Raw genomic sequence first — 21,863 nt, forward strand, 5'->3', positions numbered from 1 at the left:
ATTTTATTACAATGGTTCGTTTTATAAAATTTGTGGGGATATATATAATATGATTCGATGTTAATCGTATATAATAATATATGCAAACAATGTGATTTATCAATGGTAATAACTATCATACAATTTTCAACATATAACCAGATAATGTTCTACGTATGTAGAATGATGCAGACCAAGATGAAAGGATGATAGTCCGTCTCGCCATCCTAGGTTATCACCCGGGTAGGAAAATTTAAATTACATTAATCATAAGTGTATCAATAAAAGTAATACAAATCAAGTGACATGACATAAATTAGTAACAAAGTGGATTGCATCATTAGGTATTAGGTATGAAGTTTTCTTTATAAACCGTGTACAAAATATCAAGAAAAAGACAAATAATGTTACATTTATAATTTACTATAATTAACATGAGCTCAGTCTGACTGGTGTAGCACGCCTTGCCACATCCAATGTTATAGATGCAAGTCCTCTTTAATTTAGCAAACACCTAAAATTTGATATCCTTCACTTCGTAAATCATAAACAAAGTGACATCCATATATCATTGAGGGTGGGGCAACATGAAAAAGCCATTATGAGCTCAAGTTCATCCTTCAACATTTCTTCTAACTCCATACGCTCCCTTTGCGGCCAACCCATAAAGAGTTGGTCTGCCAATCTACAATGGCATATGATATCATGAGTAGGATAATTATAAGAGATAGCAAGAGATGATCACACTAATAAGTAGTTCCTAAGGAACACAAATGACTCCCAATCACTAATATTTGTCATGTTGTAAGTAGATGCCTTCGCGTTTAACTTGTAAATACCTATGTTGCCCTTGACACGTATGAGAATAAAATAACATTAACGTCTCCATATACCGACAAAAACTGGAAAAAAATGAGTCACGTTGGGTTATCTATTAAAATCGAACGATGTTTTGGTTTTATATCAAACAGATCAAAGTGGTCCAAAAAAAAAAACTGCTAAAGGATGTACAAGTCAATCAGGTTGAAAAGCCCATAATCAGCATCGAAACTTTTTTACCACTCTTTGCTCAAAGATATAGATAATTAATGTCATAATTCTTTTGTAATTGTTGTTAACCCACTAAATATAGATTTAAATATATTAAAAAACGTAGGAAAAGGATTAGTGGGTCAACGTATCCCTCCCATGTTTTGACCCAATCACTTCCATAAATAAAACCAATCAAACTCTAATTAAAAACAATGTCATCAAATCCAAGTCGAGCACAATCTTTGACTTCCAAAATAGACTCCAATAAAAATTTCAGTTTCAAATTTCAAATTCTAAGTATTCCACTAATTTCTCCACAGTAATTGCAAAGAAATTATGATTAAACAATTTTTTGATGGCCTTATCAATCGACTAAATTAGTAATCTCTCTTTTCAACCCGAACGAATCGTTCTAGTTGACCATTACCATTTTCCATAGTTTTAAAAACAGCCAATATATTAAATAGAATTTCTATTAGTTGATAAAATCGTTTTTCTTTAAATTAAATACATGAACAAACATTTGTATATAAAAATAGTTTTAATGGAAACGGGTCAGATGTGGGTCAAAAGTTATCCAAAGTAGTATTTTGATAAAAAAAAAATTGGATTATTACCGAATATCAAAAAGTTCTAACTCAAATTTTCAAGTAAATATTTATTCATAAAAATTATTAACTTTGGAAAAAAACATTTACATGTCAACCCGACATGTACCAACCATACGCATTTGACACGTTACCCAACCGATTTCATTTACACACATATTTATAGCCAACACACACTTAAAACGGGTCAAAGACGTGAATGCATATTAAGAACATGAGAATTCTAACATAACTCAATACGGGTAATATGATGGAGATACATACCTTTGTAGAATGAGGAACCTACTTGTTAACATTCAACTATTAACACTTATATCGTAACCAATCGTCCTCTCAGTTAGAAGATGACATTTAAATAGTGTATTCCCTAACAAACTTGTCAAGAACCATGTTTCAGATTATCTTGTAAAAGCAACCATGTCGAATTTTATTATGCACCTAAGTTTATATCCCATCTTCGAAATACAAACAAATCCTCCTTAGTTGATCTCACAAGGATTTCATTAAGTCACCCATTAGTACGCTACTTACTATAACTTAAAATCATTCGCTGACTTATAAACCTTTATGTTTCAGATAGCACAAATTCTTACTGCATCACTAAAATAATAATCACTTCATTTCTTAACCAACACTAAGCCAAAATAATAACCAGTTAAGCAGCTCATAAAGATTCCAGTTAATATTAGTTATTTGTAGTTGCTCCAAATTGGGTACAACTTCTTAATTCTAGTGTAGGAGGGAACCGTCCCCTTCTTTTTCGCTAGCTGATATATTAAATGGAACCAATGACTTCTTCCCTTATACAGTTAAAAAGGTATGAAGCTCCTGTCACTAAAGATAACAACATCAGTCCTTGGTTTTAAAAAGGGTGATGCGCTTTGATGCGTTTTGATCCCAAACTCTGAAGCATGATTTGTGCAAATCACGTATCTGAGGCGTTTGTTATTAAAAAAACTTTTAGCACACTTTATGCTTGTGAAAAGACCAATTCATGTTTTGAAGTCACTCGTTTACCAATCAAAAACAATAAAAAACAATTGTAGCATATAAATAATTAAAATAAAAAGTAGTATAGATAAACTTACTTTTGTTTGTCCAAGATTCTACTTGATTCCTTCAAACTTTGATCTCTTTATCCCCTTAACAATCAAACAAAGATATTTCAATAGCAATTTCGTATCCCAAATCAAATACCAAAACAACTCATTCTTTTGTTACAAAGTCAGAAACATAGTACTTGAGTTATCCCCAAACCAAACAAATATAGTCTTCTATTTAGGTTCGTTCTCTTGTGAGATGTTAATGCTTTGAATAAGGTTGACCACGGGTCAACGCTTGCAACTTCTGACCGTTTACATGAAAATAAATATTGAATTTGGGTTATGTTTTATCTCTAACGAATCCAAAACTTATAATATCGTTATAACTTTTTAAACAATATAGTAATTATTTATATAATATGTTCTAAAACTTTTGACAATAGTAAGTGTTTTGGGTCAATCCAACCTATACCAAAGCACATGGTTTTGACATGAAATCCAACCCGCTCACAAGGGAGTAACCTTTCGATTAAAATCAAATTATTTTCACTACAATTTTTATACAAAATATATAATAATCATACCCAAAAAGCTTTTCCTACCAGCATTTTTGGAGATGAATAAAGTGCTATTTGTTTAAACTGTAGTCTACAAACCGGCCAAAATTCAAAAGCATGTTTACCTTAATAATGTTAATTTGGCTTTGCATAGATTCTTGGTACTCAGTTTCTTCAGATTTGTCGGACATTACGCCCGGACCTCCTCTTCCAGTGACTCATTAGGCATGTCCCTTAGTTTCGGCTGCAACAACCAAATCATGTTATTTCAACAAAATATAACCTGAATCGACCCGTTAACCCATACACGGGTCGAAATAACTAATGCTTACCGAGCTTTCAGGTGAGCTTCTCGTTCCTATAGATTTGCAAGTTATGACCAAATTGATATACTTCCGTAGCATAGAACGCAACTTATGCAACACCATAACATTAGTTTTAGAAGGAAAAAAAGTAAATGAAGAGTAAAATTTTGGTGGAAAATTATCTTATTATGTTTTGACCTCTTATTTCCCATTTTTGTTTACTTCTACTGTTCCACACAAGTTTTTAAATGTGATAAAGTTAGCAATCACTAATCAATAATGTTTGTATATTATACATCAATGCATTTTCCAATAATATAATTGAGGATACAAGATGCATACTAAGTACTAACCATTTAATACTCTTTAGAATCAACCTCTACATGTGTCAATTCACAAGAAAGTCTTTCTTAACATGAAAACAATGGGTCTTCCTGTTGAAATGAAAGATAACAACCTAAACTGAATTAGCTTACATGTGAAAATAAGATATAAAAACTTTCTAGAAACAATTAAAAGAAAGGAACTGGGCATTTTTATATGTTACATTCTTAGTAATTGATTGAGTTTCACATGATATTATAGAAACATAGGACAAGCATTACCGGCGCTGCAACATTGTCCTCGAGCAGCTTTGTCGCAACCTCAATATACAACAGCCAACTTCATTACTTGCGCCCCAACATTGTCCTCGAGCAGCTTTGTCGCAACTTCAATATACAACAGCCAGCTTCTCTTGCCATTCTATATTCTTCTTAGTACCAAGACTATGGGAACTCTGATCAACAAACATGTGGTGTGCATTATTCAAAACAAAAAAAAAACACAAACAAAATCACAACTTTCCACCATTTAATCAAATAAAATTTACCTAAAAAACTTCTAAATAATGGACTCGCTAAGTGGCTTGTGTTTATCACTATGCCAAGTTTTTTTCACACATTCAAACAGTCTTGGTCCAACCCTTGGCATCTTCAACGACGAAAGACAAAAAAAATATGGGAAAATTGAAACTTTACGATGGAAAATTAACAAAATCTCTACATGAATATCGAAAATTCAAGCCGGTTCACAAAAGAGACAAAAAAACCAGGAAAATTGTAACTTTATGAGTAATTGAAAGTAGGAAACTTGCAAGATGTTAATCCGTTAGATAACTTCTTACATGGATCAGATGATCGAACCTCCTCATCAAACCTCCTGTTCTTTGTTCTTACGACTCACATCCACCAGATTCCTTCACCACCGCCATTTCGGTGGAAGACGAAGACGCCGCCTCAGTCTGCCTGAACTAATTGATCACCAAATTTCAAACATCAACATGAAAAAAGAAAAAAACCGAATGATGTAGGGTTAGTTGCTACTACATGTAGGGTTCTGAGAGTGAAAAAGGGAAATATATTGGGTAAAAACCAACGATGATAATAAAAACCAAATCGCGACTAAGAAATACTGATAGAACATTAAATACCTGCTGATGTGTGTAAAATGCAACATATAAAACACATCAATTAAGGCATAAAACTAACCCTTTTTTAGTACTAATGTTGGAAAAAGAGTGTTTTTGTCTTCCTTTTGTATTTTCAGGATGAAATGAGCTCAAAATCACAAAAGAAGCAAAAAGACCACTAATTCTACCATAAATACAAGAAAAGGAACAAAAGTAGACTGCCCGGACCCTCAACGGCACCTCCCAAAGCAAAAAGGAAGAAACAGAGTCTGAACACGCCCCGTGTCCAGCGAACACGGGGGCGTGCCCAGGAAGCAGCAGAAAAGACAAACCAGTAGAAGCTTCCATTGCCCACCACGGGGCCGTGTCCAGCGAGCACGGGGGCGTGGTGAAAGTACAGCAGGCGCATTAATTGTAATTCGCAATTACAATTAATGAGGAGAGAGAGTGTCAGGCGGGCACGGGGCCGTGTCCAGCGGACACGGGGCCGTGTCCAGCCTTCTGTTCAGCCTATAAATAGAGGAGCTTGGCTTCATTCTCTCTCATCCCTTGGCACACCACCTCTCTCACACTTCATCCACCACCCACCACCACCATAATACCATCATCCACCACCATCATCCATTGTCCATCATAGAGTGTGTGAGTCGTCTCGGGATCCAAGATTGATCGTAAGAGTTCTTGACAATCAAGGTCATGTTTGCCTAAGTCTCTTACATCACTTGGTGAAGACAAGTGTTTAGTATAATACTTTTTATTTTTAATCTTTTGCACTTTTTATTTGGTTTTGTATTAATGACTTTAATAACTAGTTACTTATGTTGAAGGTGATCTTTCCTTATCGTTTGTCCGTGGTGTCTTGGCGTTATTTTACTGTCTATATAAAATAAAAGATTTTCACCATTCATATCTCCACGGTCTATATGGAGGTATGTTGGCTACCTGGTCGGGGGTTAAGGAAACGGTTTGGTAAGGGTCTTGCCCTTGTTCAGCGTTTAGAGGTCCTGCTTGGGACCTGGGTCAAATTTAGTAGGATCTCCTTCAATGCCCATAGGTATTGGATGGCGGGGATCCAAACTCTTTGACCCCCTCATAAGTTAACTACTATTAATACTATAACCCGGTTATTTAGGACTGTATCCCTGCTGACTCAGACTACTTAGCCGAGGGTAACGTCACCGCCAGAAGCGGGGCCTACCACAATTTGCATTAATAACTTAATTCATTATCTTTCAACAATCCGACCCTTTAGGATTGTATCCTTGCTGACTCAAACTACTGGGTTGAGGGTAACGTCACCTTCAAAAGAGGGGCCTACTACAATAACTAAGATAATCTCTTAAACAAGTGCAAAAGTGCGAAAATAATCAAAGGTTATACTAATACACGTGTCGGATCCAAGTGATTCATCTTGTCTATCTGTTTTTATTTTATTTTTATTTTCAGCATTTAGTTAGTTTTTATTTTTCTTAGTTTAAAACATTTTTCTAACTTTTTGATTTGATTAGACGTTGAGGATAAACCGGTATTAAAAGCTCTTGTGTCCTTGGACGACCTCGGTATCTTACCAACACTATACTACGTCCACGATGGGTGCACTTGCCCATATGTGTGTTTAGTGTTAGTAAATATCGTGTTTTATAAATTTAAAACTTGGCTAAAAGTGTAAAAAGGGCTTAAATATACATCAAAATTATATACACACCGACACACATCAAGTTTTTGGCGCCGTTGCCGGGGACACAAGGATTTTAAGAAAGCTTAAAATCGAAGGCCTAATCAGTTTTTCAAAACCTTTTTTTTTTAAAAACGCGCGCATTTTTCTGCATTTTAGTTTAGTTTTGCATTTACAGTAGCCTGAACACGGGGTCGTGCTCGCTGAACACGCCCCCGTGCTGCATAATTTTAGAGTAGATACCCAGATACAGAGTCTGAACACGGGGCCGTGCTCGCTGAACACGCCCCCGTGCTCAACGTGACCAGTAACTTTAATTAAAACGCCCAGATACAGTCCCTGAACACGGGGCCGTGTTCATCCAACACGGGGCCGTGTCCAGCTTCTGTTTCCGTCTTATTTTTGTTTTCTGGTCCCGAGACTCAGTTGTGGTCTGTTGAGTGATTCTTATGGATCAATACTCAAGAGGTTACAACTACACCTATGATGAGGATGATTATAGGGGTAATTATTGTACTAGTTGTCGTAACACACGCTCGGTTCAATATAATACTTCATATCAACCATCCAATTCATACAACCATTATGAGGAGCCCAGGTACGAGCCATCAACTTCATACACATCCTATGAAGACCAAAGGTATGAACCCCCTCCCTCATACTCATATTTTGATGAACCAAGGTATGAGCCTTCATACTCATACTTTGAAAATTCAACATATGAGCCACCACCTTCATACTCTTATTATGAGGAACCATGGCGTGAACAACCCACCTCATATGAGTACTATGAAGAACAAAGTTTCGACCCTTATCCATCATATACTTACAATGAAGAACAATGGTGTGAACCATCTACTTCATATAAGTACTATGAGGAGCCAAGGATCGAACAACCGGATTCAAGCTTTGAGGATCCAAATTCTTTCAATCTCACCGAAGTGACCAATAGGATATTAGAACATATTAAAACTATCGAAGGTTGCATAAAAGAATCTCGCGCAAGGGAAGAGGAATCCCGCGCAAGAGAAGAGCTAAAAAATGATAATAACGTAGAGATAGTTGAAAGTGTAAAAATGGAAGAACAAGAAAGTGAAAAACCGACACATGAGTTAAACAACGAAAATGGTGAGTCCAATAATGTGAAAATTCAAGAAGAGTCTAATTTTGAAGAAATTAACCTCTTGTCACCTACTTTCGAAAATCATTGTTTAATAACCCCTCATGCTAAGTTTTTAAAAGAGTTAAACACTAGTGCTAAAATCAAAGACTTAGTAAGCGTTAAGTTAACTAATGATCAAACCTCGCTAATAAAAGAAGACCCTTTTGAAATTAACATTACACCGGTTCCATGTTTCTTTCAAAATTCATGTATTAGTAATATCACCATCGATAAGGATCTTTTCGTTAACATAATGCCTAACTATATTTTTGAAAAATTAAGTGTTTGTGATTTTACTCCACTTCAAATACCCATTTTTCTATCCAATCGGAAAGTAATAAAATCAATCGGTGTAGTTGAAGATGTTTTGGTTCAAACAAATCAAATGGTAATCCCAACCGACTTCGTCATCCTAGATGACGCACCCTTAGTCTTGGGAAAACCTTTTGTACAAACTCATAGAACTTTGAAAAACCGGAAATTCAACAATCTACCTCTTCAATTAGGGGCATTCAAAAGGAGCATAGATCTTGAGCGCTCAATGAAATATCCTTTTGGTAACAATGACCCCCTAATTGAAGATAAAGCTGAACCACCCGATACAACCAACGAAGAGGACCACTTTGTCGAGGAAGAGATAGCCATAGAACAAACTTTTAAGGTTCTCGATCTAGATGAGCCACAAAATAAGGTGTCTTCTAAAGACCCACCCATTGAGCTCAAAGAACTTCCTAAAGGTTTGGAATATGCTTTCCTAGACAAAGAAGGTAGTTTACCCGTAATTATTTCATCTAAATTAAGTAATATAGAAAAAGAGAAATTAGTTAACTTACTTAAAAAACACAAAAACGCGATCGCTTGGAAGCTTGTAGATATTAAAGGAATAAGCCCTTCCATGTGCACGCACAAAATTTTAATGAATGATGACTACAAGACGGTAATTCAACCACAACGAAGAGTGAACCCCAATGTTCAAGAAGTGGTTAAGAATGAAGTCATCAAACTACTCGACGCCGGACTAATCTACCCTATCTCCGATAGCCCGTGGGTAAGTCCAGTTCAAGTAGTCCCAAAGAAAGGAGGTATGACGGTAATAACTAACGAGAAAAATGAATTAATACCAACGAGAACCGTCACAGGATGGAGAGTATGTATAGATTATAGGCGATTAAATGAAGCGACTAGGAAAGACCACTTTCCTTTGCCCTTCATTGATCAAATGTTAGAAAGATTATCCGGTCATAAATTTTATTGTTTCTTAGATGGTTTTTCAGGTTACTTTCAAATACCGATAGCACCAGAAGACCAAGAGAAAACAACTTTCACATGTCCCTACGGAACTTTTGCATATCGACGCATGCCATTTGGTCTATGTAATGCGCCTGCAACATTCCAACGTTGTAGGGTCGCCATTTTCCATGATATGATCGAAAAGACAATGGAAGTCTTCATGGATGACTTTTCCATCTTTGGAGACTCATATGACCAATGCCTCGATAATCTTGAACGAATGCTATCCCGATGTGAGGAAACTAACCTCGCCCTTAACTGGGAAAAATGCCATTTCATGGTAACAGAGGGAATAGTACTCGGTCACAAAATCTCAAGCGAAGGAATGGAAGTTGATCGAGCAAAAATAGAGACTATTTCTCGATTACCTCCTCCATCCTCCGTGCGAGCAATCAGAAGTTTCCTAGGGCATGCCGGATTTTATAGAAGGTTTATCAAAGACTTTTCAAAAATTTCAAGGCCTCTAACAAAATTACTTGACAAAGATGCACCCTTCATCTTTGACAAGGAATGCAATCAAGCATTTCTAACCCTCAAGGAAATGCTAGTCAATGCACCTATCATGATAGCGCCAGATTGGAAATTTCCTTTCGAGATCATGTGCGATGCAAGTGACTTCGCTGTTGGAGCAGTCTTGGGACAAAGAAAAGAAAAACATTTCCACCCAATCTATTATGCTAGTAAAACTCTTAATGATGCGCAAGAAAATTATACAACTACAGAAAAAGAATTACTAGCGGTGGTATTTGCTTTTGATAAATTTCGTTCTTATCTTGTTCTTTCTAAAACAATAGTCTATACAGACCATGCAGCCATCAGGTACCTCTTCAAGAAGCAAGACGCAAAACCCCGTTTGATAAGATGGATTCTACTCCTCCAAGAATTCGACATTGAAATCAAGGACAAAAGAGGAGCAGAAAACACTGCTGCAGATCATCTCTCACGCTTAGAAGACCCAGCTTTGGAGACAACCAGGGACGAGCAAATCAACGAAAAATTTCCCACGGAATCCTTGGAAATGATAGAGAGTAGACAAGAACCATGGTATGCCGACTACGCTAATTTCTTAACTAGCGGTGTAGTCACCAAAGGATGGCCACATCATCAAAGAAAGAAATTCTTTGCTGATGTAAAGCATTACTTTTGGGAAGACCCCTATCTTTTCAAAATGTGTGTTGACCAGCTCATCTGAAGGTGTGTCTATGGTAATGAAGCACGAAGAATTCTCCATCATTGTCATGAAGGTCCATACGGAGGACATCATGGTGCCGCAAGTACCGCACGAAAGGTATTTGATTCAGGATTTTACTGGCCGACCATTTACAAGGATGCACAAAACCTTGTAAAGACATGTGATGCATGCCAAAGATCAGGTAATATTTCTTCCAAAAACAAAATGCCTCAAAATGGCATTCTCGTCTGTGAAATCTTTGATGTGTGGGGACTCGATTTCATGGGACCTTTCCCACCTTCAAAGGGAAACAAATATATACTTGTGGCAGTCGATTACTTGTCTAAATGGGCAGAGGCCGAGGCTCTTCCAACAAATGATGGAAGAGTGGTGGTAAAATTTCTGAAAAAGCTGTTCTCTCGTTTCGGGACACCAAAGGCTTTGATAAGTGATAGAGGTACCCATTTTTGCAATCATCAACTCGAAAAAATATTAACAAGGTATGGGGTCTATCACCGGGTCTCAACAGCATATCATCCTCAAACAAATGGGCAAGCCGAAGTGACTAATCGAGGTTTAAAACGAATACTTGAAAAAACCGTAGGAATAAATAAAAAAGAATGGGCCGATAAATTAGACGACGCTTTATGGGCTTTTCGAACTGCTTATAAAACCACTATAGGCACAACCCCATATAAACTCGTCTATGGAAAAAGTTGTCACTTGCCAGTAGAAATAGCTCACAAAGCCTACTGGGCAATAAAAAACGTAAACTTAGATTTGGAAAATGCCGGTAAAAATCGATTTTGTCAAATAAACGAATTAGACGAACTTAGGAATTATGCATATTCTAATTCCGAAATTTATAAGGAAAGAATGAAAAATTTGCATGATAAATATATTAAATCTAATGAATTTCGGGTTGGAGACCAAGTTCTATTGTTTAATTCACGACTTCGATTATTTCCTGGTAAGTTAAAATCTAGGTGGTCAGGACCTTTTTCCGTCACCCATGTTTTTCCACACGGTGCAGTAGAAATTAAAACTCGAAATGGGACACCATTTAAAGTCAATGGCCAACGGCTGAAACTCTACCGAGGATCCATTGAGGATGAGGAAGAGGAGATCTCACTTCAGACGGTTAACGAATAAATTCGTACCCGACATGTTACAGGTAAGTGTACGTTTAAAAACCGGTAAATCATTTTTCAGAAATAAGGGGCATGCACACGAGCACAACAAAAAAAAAAAATATTTTTTCAAAAACTTTGCCCGGCACGGGGCCGTGTCCGCTGGACACGGGGCCGTGTCGAGGCGACTGTTATAAAACCCTCTTTTCCTATCAGTTACACCATTCCACACGCCCCGTTTAGCCGAAAACTCTCTGGTTCGAGGCGATTTTCTGCAGTTTTTCTACGTCACCACCGAATCTAACAACGTCAAGATGTCGAAATTCACAAGGTTTGGCGCAAATGAACTGGACGCTAGGGCACGGTACGAGGTTCTACAAACAAGACCGGAAGAGTACCCAAGACGGGCGTGTACTGATTTGCTAACCATGGTGAACCAACTTGACCGCTTCAACAACATTGTGAGGGGTCCACTGCATGCCGCATTGACCACCCGACTACGGTCGGTACATCAATGCACGATGGAGTTCTATAGCACCTTCATTTTCAACTCGAGGCGCGAACCATTTGATCATGACGCGGTTGAATTTCGATGTGGAGGGACCACATTTAGAACCTCCATGGCACAGTTTGGAGCCATCATTGGGCTGTACAGTGAAGAGGAAGCGGGGAATGAAGAGAATACAGGGGGGTTACGAGACTTGGATGCAACCGAACGCCAAGCCGCATGGGCTCAAATAGGTGAAGGAATCTACAACCCAAGCAGCACCAAAAGCACCAAACTGAGGGACCCGTTATACCGCTACATCCACAGGCTCCTCACGTACTCGCTGAACCAACGCCATGACAGTAGTGGCGTTGTTGGGTTGAAAGATTTGGTTGTCCTTCACTGCATCCACAACCAGAAGCCTCTAGATGTTCCTTACCTCCTACTGCGAAACATGCACTTGAACCGCCTTGCTCATGCTCCTACACCGATCTTCTTCGGAGGATGGGTGTACCGTCTTTTCAAGCACTTCACGAATATCCCAAGGTCCTTCGAAAGGAGTCCATGGTCGGGCCGGGTCGATTATCACATTTGCCGAGCCATGAACTTGCTTTATGAAGCGGAGGACGGGACGGTGAGCTTTCAAAGGACGCAAGGCTATGCATGGAACCCGCAGGAGGCTCTAGTTCTTCATGCACCACATCCCCATTTTCAATATCCACCCCAAGGCGATGCGGGCCAATCCTCCTCTCAAGGAGGTGGTTTTCCTAACTTTCAAAGTTTACATGATCTTTTGCAGGAAAACCTCATGTGCTCAAGGAACACCTACAACCTCGCCAACAACACACACCACCGGGTTGGAGCTATCGAACGCAACATTAACGATATACAAGATGATATCGGTAGCATCCGGGAGTACATGGCGAGGCAAGGGGGTGGAGGTGATGGTAGTGATGAAGACATGGAGTAGGAGGCTTGGAGGAACAACGGGCTGGTTGGTGATGAGCCCACAGGTTTAAGTGCCCTTCTTATCTATCAAACAATTCATGGCCTGCGTGCCATTTGTCGAACAATTTACTTTCCCTAACTATTTTCATCTTTACTTTGTTTTTACTTTATGTTTGGATAATGTTTAACAATGGTAATTTAGGATGGTTTGTGCTTGGTTGGTTGGTATTAAGTGATTAAACAGGTGCAATGCAAGGGTTAGAGTGCTAAACATTAGCACTTGCAGCCCCAGGATGGAGAAACCGGGAGAAAAACCCATTTTTCGGGCTAACAGACTGTCCATACGGGGACGTGTCCAGCCGACACGCCCCCGTGTCCATCTCCCAGATCTGCTGTTTGGCTACTGACCTGCAATTTTTTGCCCGACACGTGGCCGTGTTCACCCGACACGCCCCCGTGTCCACCTTCTGTAAGTTTTCGTTACTGGCAGTTCACCACGGGGCCGTGTCCGCTGAACACGGGGCCGTGTCCGGGATGCCAGTAACAAAAATCTTTGCTTTTTAACATACTTTTATACATTCTAATCAACCAAAAATATTATTTTTGGACACATTGAGGACAATGTGTAATTTAAGTGTGGGGGGGATGATAAAACCTTGAAATTTTGCAAAATCCTAAACACAAGCCTTACACAAAACTCTATTGGAACCGCTAAACACCCCAAATTTTTCAAAAACTTTTTCATTTTTTTTATTTACTTGTCTTAGTTTAAGTTGGGAATAACAAGATCTAAAAAGGTTATATTTTTACAAGTTTACAACCGATAGCGTCGTGATAAAAAAGGAACCAACATAAGAAAATTATGAAACGGCATAACAAGTCTAGTTTAAAATTCGATTATATATGCTTGGTCACATTAAAAACCCATTCCCACAAAAGTGAGTTTTGAGCCTTTATTGAGCATAAAAATACACATATTTAGATTAAATGCTCATTTTTCGTTTCTTGTGTGAATAGCCGCTCGGTCCTTACAAATCTAGAACTTGCCACGACGATACATTCCCGGTCCTTACCAACTTAAACCCAAGTAAGTAAATGATGGAGGCATTAGGACTAACCATTTTTCTTTCAAAAGCATTATTTTTCATTTTTTTTTACCTACCCAAAATCCCCCTAGATAGCCCTTTGAGCCTAAACCTTTTTCATTTCATTACCCCAAAACCCTTTTTACCCACCAAAAACCTTTTTATTTAATTTTTTAGTAACAAGTTAGATTTTTCGTAAACTCATTTTTTTATGTGACGAAAAAAAAAAAATATGATGATGAAGTCAAAAACAAACAAAAGCTATAAAAGCTTGTTTGGAGAAATACTTCAAAATAAAAAGTCACTAAAAATAAGGTACTTCACGAAAACCGACGCTTGTTACGATTTTCGCCCTTTTTACTAACCACTAACCAACCACCCACCTTTAAACCCAAGCCTTCACCCAAAAAGTCCTCTTGATATTTACAAAGGTAAAAAGTTAAAAAGGAGGAGGATTGATTGCTTGGCAAGCCTATGGAAAGACGTAAGTTCCGTGCCGCCCTCGAGTGATTCACTAAAATATACACCTTCGGCCGAGTGTTGAGTGATCTCCCGTGAGGTATGTGAACTTGTATATAAATGGAATTTTAATAAGGCATGCTATGCCCAAATAAGTAATTTATCTTATGAAAAGTTCAAAATAAATCATAACGAATAGGATTGTAAATAAATAAAAATAAAGCCTATAAAAACCTTGGATTCCCGACACTCTAGGACAAGCTAAAAAACTTCTCTTCTACCTATTCCATTTGGGAGTGTAAGCCACATTTAAAGAGTTTTGCTTGAGGACAAGCAAAAGTTCAAGTGTGGGGGTATTTGATGTGTGTAAAATGCAACATATAAAACACATCAATTAAGGCATAAAACTAACCCTTTTTTAGTACTAATGTTGGAAAAAGAGTGTTTTTGTCTTCCTTTTGTATTTTCAGGATGAAATGAGCTCAAAATCACAAAAGAAGCAAAAAGACCACTAATTCTACCATAAATACAAGAAAAGGAACAAAAGTAGACTGCCCGGACCCTCAACGGCACCTCCCAAAGCAAAAAGGAAGAAACAGAGTCTGAACACGCCCCGTGTCCAGCGAACACGGGGGCGTGCCCAGGAAGCAGCAGAAAAGACAAACCAGTAGAAGCTTCCATTGCCCACCACGGGGCCGTGTCCAGCGAGCACGGGGGCGTGGTGAAAGTACAGCAGGCGCATTAATTGTAATTCGCAATTACAATTAATGAGGAGAGAGAGTGTCAGGCGGGCACGGGGCCGTGTCCAGCGGACACGGGGCCGTGTCCAGCCTTCTGTTCAGCCTATAAATAGAGGAGCTTGGCTTCATTCTCTCTCATCCCTTGGCACACCACCTCTCTCACACTTCATCCACCACCCACCACCACCATAATACCATCATCCACCACCATCATCCATTGTCCATCATAGAGTGTGTGAGTCGTCTCGGGATCCAAGATTGATCGTAAGAGTTCTTGACAATCAAGGTCATGTTTGCCTAAGTCTCTTACATCACTTGGTGAAGACAAGTGTTTAGTATAATACTTTTTATTTTTAATCTTTTGCACTTTTTATTTGGTTTTGTATTAATGACTTTAATAACTAGTTACTTATGTTGAAGGTGATCTTTCCTTATCGTTTGTCCGTGGTGTCTTGGCGTTATTTTACTGTCTATATAAAATAAAAGATTTTCACCATTCATATCTCCACGGTCTATATGGAGGTATGTTGGCTACCTGGTCGGGGGTTAAGGAAACGGTTTGGTAAGGGTCTTGCCCTTGTTCAGCGTTTAGAGGTCCTGCTTGGGACCTGGGTCAAATTTAGTAGGATCTCCTTCAATGCCCATAGGTATTGGATGGCGGGGATCCAAACTCTTTGACCCCCTCATAAGTTAACTACTATTAATACTATAACCCGGTTATTTAGGACTGTATCCCTGCTGACTCAGACTACTTAGCCGAGGGTAACGTCACCGCCAGAAGCGGGGCCTACCACAATTTGCATTAATAACTTAATTCATTATCTTTCAATAATCCGACCCTTTAGGATTGTATCCTTGCTGACTCAAACTACTGGGTTGAGGGTAACGTCACCTTCAAAAGAGGGGCCTACTACAATAACTAAGATAATCTCTTAAACAAGTGCAAAAGTGCGAAAATAATCAAAGGTTATACTAATACACGTGTCGGATCCAAGTGATTCATCTTGTCTATCTGTTTTTATTTTATTTTTATTTTCAGCATTTAGTTAGTTTTTTTTCTTAGTTTAAAACATTTTTCTAACTTTTTGATTTGATTAGACGTTGAGGATAAACCGGTATTAAAAGCTCTTGTGTCCTTGGACGACCTCGGTATCTTACCAACACTATACTACGTCCACGATGGGTGCACTTGCCCATATGTGTGTTTAGTGTTAGTAAATATCGTGTTTTATAAATTTAAAACTTGGCTAAAAGTGTAAAAAGGGCTTAAATATACATCAAAATTATATACACACTGACACACATCACCTGCAGTTTGTAAATTCTCTATTCCCCTATTTTGATGTCTCTGAAAGCTTCTTCACAACAATTTTCCTATCATCCTGTACATCCATAAGCCAATTCATATATTAATAACAATAATCAAGAATTCATCATCTAATTAGAAAACCTCAATGAGTTTAAAATGTGATGATCACTTATTAGTTCCATTATGAAAGTAATGCATAGAGAAACCAATTGGCATGTACACAGATGTTGTTAAGTCCAAGAATGCAACCAGTTCATGAATTCATTGGTTGACACGCATAGCACTAAAAAGCGTCACCATATCGACTACCCTATCAACACACATAATACCTCATCTTCAAACAAAGAGCACAAATCCGCCATGGCTGCATACTTAACGACTCAGATGTAAATGGAAAGTCAAATAACATGCTAATACTCAACAATATACAAAAAAACATTTGATCATCATAGTCCCCTAAAGGAATGTCAATCCCATCGTGATTAAATTACATGTCCACTAAAAGCCCGAAAATGAATGCAAGAATAAGTTGTACAACATGCTTTAATAATTATAATATTAGTCACAGTAATGTGAAACCTAATCAACGACTTCACAAACAACAGTGACAACCAAAACGACTAAGGTGGTGTTTGTTTTTTTCAAGAAGAGCTTCCTGGCCTCTTATGTCTGCACCGTGCAGACGCGGGAAGAGGTTTAGCCTCAGAAGAGTGTTTGTTTTTTTTTTCTGAGAAGTGCTTTTTACCTCTCCCCAGCCTCTTCCTGAGGAAGATATAAACCAAAGCTTTTTACCTCTTCTTGGCACCACCTCCACTTCCACCCCTGCTCCGCCACCATCATCATCATCATCATCATCACCACCCCTGCTCCGCCACCACCATCATCATCATCATCATCACCTCAACCCCTGCTCCGACACCACCCCCCTGCTCCGACACCACTGCTCCGCCACCACCACCCCTGCTCCGCCACCATCATCATCTTCAAAACCCCCAAATCATCATCATCAAAAACCCCAAATCGAACCCCTGCTCCGACCCCAAATCGAACCAAAACCCTAAATCGAACAAACCCCCAAATCGAGAGAGAGAGAGAGAGGGAGCAGCAGGAGACCGAGAACGGTGGCCGGAGCCGTCGACATGTCGTTCAGACCATCATCATCATCTCGAAATCTTCCGACTCGATGGAACCCTAGGTTAGGGAGGTGACGGTGTGAAGGCGGAGGTGGTGACGGTGGTGGTGATGATGGCGGTGGTGAAGTGGTGGCGGTGGTGAAGTGGTGGCGGTGGTGATGATGGCGGTGGTTCAGATTTTAGAGAGAGAGTAGAGAGAGTTTTGTGTGTTTTAAAGGAAGAGGTTTTATATAAAAAAAACAAACCCTCTTCTCCTTGCAGACTGCAGACATTTGGTCCACCTCTTCTCCTGCAGATGTCTGCAGATGTGGCCTGCAGCAGAAGAGGTTTTCCTGCAGAAAAAACAAACAGCACCTAAAATTATGTAAGTAATGGACTATTAGAACACACAAAACGATAAAAACTATCAATTTTCACAAGTCAATGGGTAAAAACCATTATTAAGCAAGCATCCCAGAAGACATGCAAGTTTTTTTTCTTGTTTCCCAAGATAGACATGCTAATATTAAAAATTAATAAAATACATGTCTAATCTAACAATACTGCCAAACACATAACACCCAAAGAACTTATATACATATTCAAAGAACATCAGCAACATGTTAAAATTAGAATAGTAGAAAAAAAATGTCAAATGAAGCAAAATTAAGAGCACAAGATTCGAGCATCACCACTTCAGTTTTAGACTCATGTAGTTTTTGTTGTAAAAACATACCTTTTAATAAAATTAACATAAGTCACCACAGATAACATGATGAAAAAACATACCTTTTGCGAATGCAGAACCAACTTGTTGCGCGTAACCAACTAATTCTAATAACAAAATGGATTAAAATATAGACAAATTATCAAAATCAATGGCACATATATGTATATGCATATACATATTAAACTAAACTGGCACATATTTCAATTAAAATGAGTTTGTGGCTTTTGTTACGATGTTAAACTAAAGGCAACTTTCTTAGAATCCATCAAGAGAGAGACAAATAAAATTTGTATCTGAATAGTTAATTTGCCTTTAAAAGTGTCATTTTGTTTTTAATACCCATTCTCACAGCTTAATACATGTAAAGTAACATTTTATAATAACAAAAATCACACCTTGTTGTAACAACTTTAATAGGCAAATTACTTTTTCCCTACAAAACCACTTCAAATGGGCGAGAAGACCTGTACACCATCTAAATTGGTCATTATGACTTTATAACCAAACTACACTTCAAACGAATAACTCAACTTGGGTAAAGGGTAATTGTGAAGGAAATACATACTTTTGGCAAATGACTTTCTTGAATTGAAATGATACTCATTTAACCCATTAAAAGTAACTAAAAAATCCAAAGTCACCCCATATAAAAGTAAATGGATAACGTCTAACCTTTCGACCAATTACACCAATCTGGCAAACCCCGCACTGTAATGTGAGATTGGCGGTATCCATGTTGCTCCTTTATCTAAAAAATGTCAAAAATTAACTTATATCTTCTTCACATAGTATTAATAACTAAATACATTGACCTTTTATTATGAACTGCATATTTTTTGTACCTTTGCTGATCATTTATAGGATGTAGAGCAAGTGGTTCATAAATTTGATCAAATTCTTCAGTAGCGCCCAGCAGTGAATATCTATGATAACATATGCATCATATGAAACATAATTACACAGAAACTGACCCAAAATTAATAAAAGATATAAGTGGAATTTAAAAAAGGGTACCTGAAGAACCATTAAGATCATGTCTTCTGTCTTCTTAAGCTTATGAATATGAGCTAGCTTATTATTGTATGAATAATCCCAATTCCATAACCCTAATCAAAAGGTAAATTAAAGCATTCTAAACAAACATCAAATAGAAAATAATAAACCAAAAAAGCGAAGTAAAAAGCCAAAAAAACTACAAAATTTCAATTATTAGCCCTAATTTAACAGCTACCAGTTCCTGAAACAGTGGATTTGAATGGAAAGGGTTTAGATGAAACCTGGTGAGAAAGACATTAGAAGTGACGATTTCTTATGTATGAAGACGATGGAAGACTATAAGAGAATCCCTAATAATAAAGAAAAATAAACGAATGTTTAAGATGAAATCGAACAAAAATGAAGAAAATAATTATAACATAAACTCACCTTGCAGAGGAGGAACTGTAACCCTAAGGATGAAACGAAGATGGATCACCTGAGCCAGAAGAGGATGGTGCAACAGTGAAGATAAAATCAATCGAAAACAGAATGATTGATCGATGAGCAGAAGTTAGTTTGCATTTAGGGTTGTGATGGGATTCTTAGGAATCGAAAAGGAAAGGATTAACAATAAAAATCATAGGTGAAGATCAGAAAACCTACCATCTGATTTGCTTGACTGATGGAAGAACGGCGATTGAGGCTGGAAGATTAGGGTTTCTGAATGTTTGAAACGTATGGTGTACTCATTTGTTAATCGGGTGAATGGATATCCATTGGGTCGGATTCATGAACAAAAAGGATCCGCGAGCTTTTTCCAAGATCCGTCCATTTTCCCGCCAAAATGCACAATTTAGAGGCCTCCTAGCTTGACACATCAGCAAAATTTAACACATTTATTATATATAATAGAAGTGTTAATAATCCTTAACTTTTGCCATAAATTTGGCGTTTCTTTCAAAGATATATTTCTCTATGCTTGCTAGAAATCACTTAGGCTACTTCTGTCCTGTACCAGAAACAACCCTCAGGTAACTGAACCCATACTTCTACAAATATTTCAACACTGGTGCTCTTGAAGGATGCAAGCTCATTAAGGAAAGACAAGGTATGATCAACTCATTAATTTTGTAATTTTTAATAGAGTTTAATTCTCTAATATATAATATATAAAAATAATAATGTTTTTGGTAATTTTTATGTTGATAATTTTGGTCATCATACGGGTTTGTGATTATTTTGATCGGCATATTGTTGCTCTTGCTATTTTGACCTTTAATGGAAGGCGTATGTATGATTTGCCAAAGATGCTTTAGAACACGTTAATTTTTTTAAACATCAAACTCACACACCCACCACAAACTCTTTAACATTTCTTAATAACTCAATGTTATTTGTTTTCATTATGTTGTGTACTGTCTACTGTTGCATTTTCAAGACTTTAAACTAATTTGGCCTTTTCACTTTCTTATCTATGACTATGAGACCAACTCTAAAGTATAACTTGGCCTAATGTACACATTTTGGCAAACTACTTCATGATATGTCCTTTTTCATTGCAAATTAAGCCAAAACGATATAATGCTCCAAATTTTAGAAGCTTAGCCAGACACTTTCCAAATTCTTTTTCTTTATCTGCATAGTGCATTAGTATTCAATCATGGAGGTATGGTATGATCTGATCTCTAATGCTTCGTTCACCATTCGTTTAAACAAATATTAGATTTTGCAGCATCATATCTTTTAGGCTTAATTATGCTCGGTCATCATATCTTTTTGAATATTCTGCTCAAGGGGAAAACAAATGCTGGTGGCTATAATTTAGAAATTTACCGGCTATGCTTGAGTAATATTAAGTACAATCATATCTTTTGATTCATTATTTTTATAGTTGGAAGAAGCCAACCATCATCTAACAGCTTTGGAAGAAGTTTTTGCAAAGATCCAGTTCTTACAAAATCCCCCGTTAAGAAAGTAAGTCATGATCTTTCTGGATTAAAAATTGTCTCAGATATTGATTGACTCGATGAAATATAAAAATTTATTATATACAAGGAAACTGGAAAAGTCTACGGATAATAAGCTTATGGATTTTGTTTATGATTGGTTTGTTCCTTTAAAAATACTTTCAATACAAACAGAGAGCTGCATTTGAAGTTAGACGCACTGTTCTCTTACCACAAAAGGGTGCTACTGAAATTCTCAAACTCAAAATGGCCATCATATCATCGCCAGTGTGGAGGAACACTATAGGGTGGATGATGTCCACCAATTTTTCTTATTTTATACCGTTTGATGACAACATCAACATTCCAAGGTTCATTTTTTTTTCCATTTTACTCTCTTTTAACCATATCATGTCATGGTTCAAAATCACTTTGGATCGAAACTTGCCATTTTCAGTAGGGTTGAAACGGGCCAAGCCAAGATGACCAGCATAAACCTGTTGCCCTTCTTTCTTTTTTAAAAATTATAAATATTTGATGCTGTAAGTATAATCATAAAAACAACATTATTAATAGTAATATCTAACTTTGCATTTAGTTCATGTGTAATTTGCATAGCGAGAAGTTAAAAACTCATAACTGAGGGACCTTAAGGTCGTTCCTGTAT

General features: G+C 37.5%; 1 long non-coding RNA gene across 9 annotated transcripts; it reads right to left on the reverse strand.

Annotated features, from left to right (window-relative positions):
- Positions 1 to 299: 299 nt before the first annotated feature.
- LOC110925836 lies at positions 300 to 20,114 on the reverse strand. Of its 9 annotated transcripts, none has more exons than XR_004886189.1 (16): positions 19,914 to 20,114; positions 19,698 to 19,746; positions 19,550 to 19,618; positions 19,287 to 19,378; positions 19,115 to 19,195; positions 18,945 to 19,020; positions 18,332 to 18,376; positions 16,430 to 16,503; positions 4,690 to 4,815; positions 4,396 to 4,496; positions 4,130 to 4,302; positions 3,878 to 3,958; positions 3,552 to 3,632; positions 3,345 to 3,463; positions 2,708 to 2,761; positions 300 to 664 (listed from the first exon to the last, which is right to left on the reverse strand). It is a non-coding gene; the product is annotated as an uncharacterized LOC110925836 (long non-coding RNA). The 9 variants fall into 9 exon arrangements; XR_004886188.1 differs by lacking the exon at positions 4,396 to 4,496 and adding an exon at positions 18,668 to 18,736; XR_002584774.2 differs by lacking the exon at positions 4,396 to 4,496 and adding an exon at positions 18,668 to 18,736 and having other exon boundaries at positions 16,430 to 17,050; positions 17,918 to 18,376.
- Positions 20,115 to 21,863: the final 1,749 nt, after the last annotated feature.

This window comes from Helianthus annuus, chromosome 17, assembly GCF_002127325.2.
Source record: "Helianthus annuus cultivar XRQ/B chromosome 17, HanXRQr2.0-SUNRISE, whole genome shotgun sequence".
In the NCBI taxonomy this organism is placed as follows: Eukaryota; Viridiplantae; Streptophyta; class Magnoliopsida; order Asterales; family Asteraceae; genus Helianthus; species Helianthus annuus.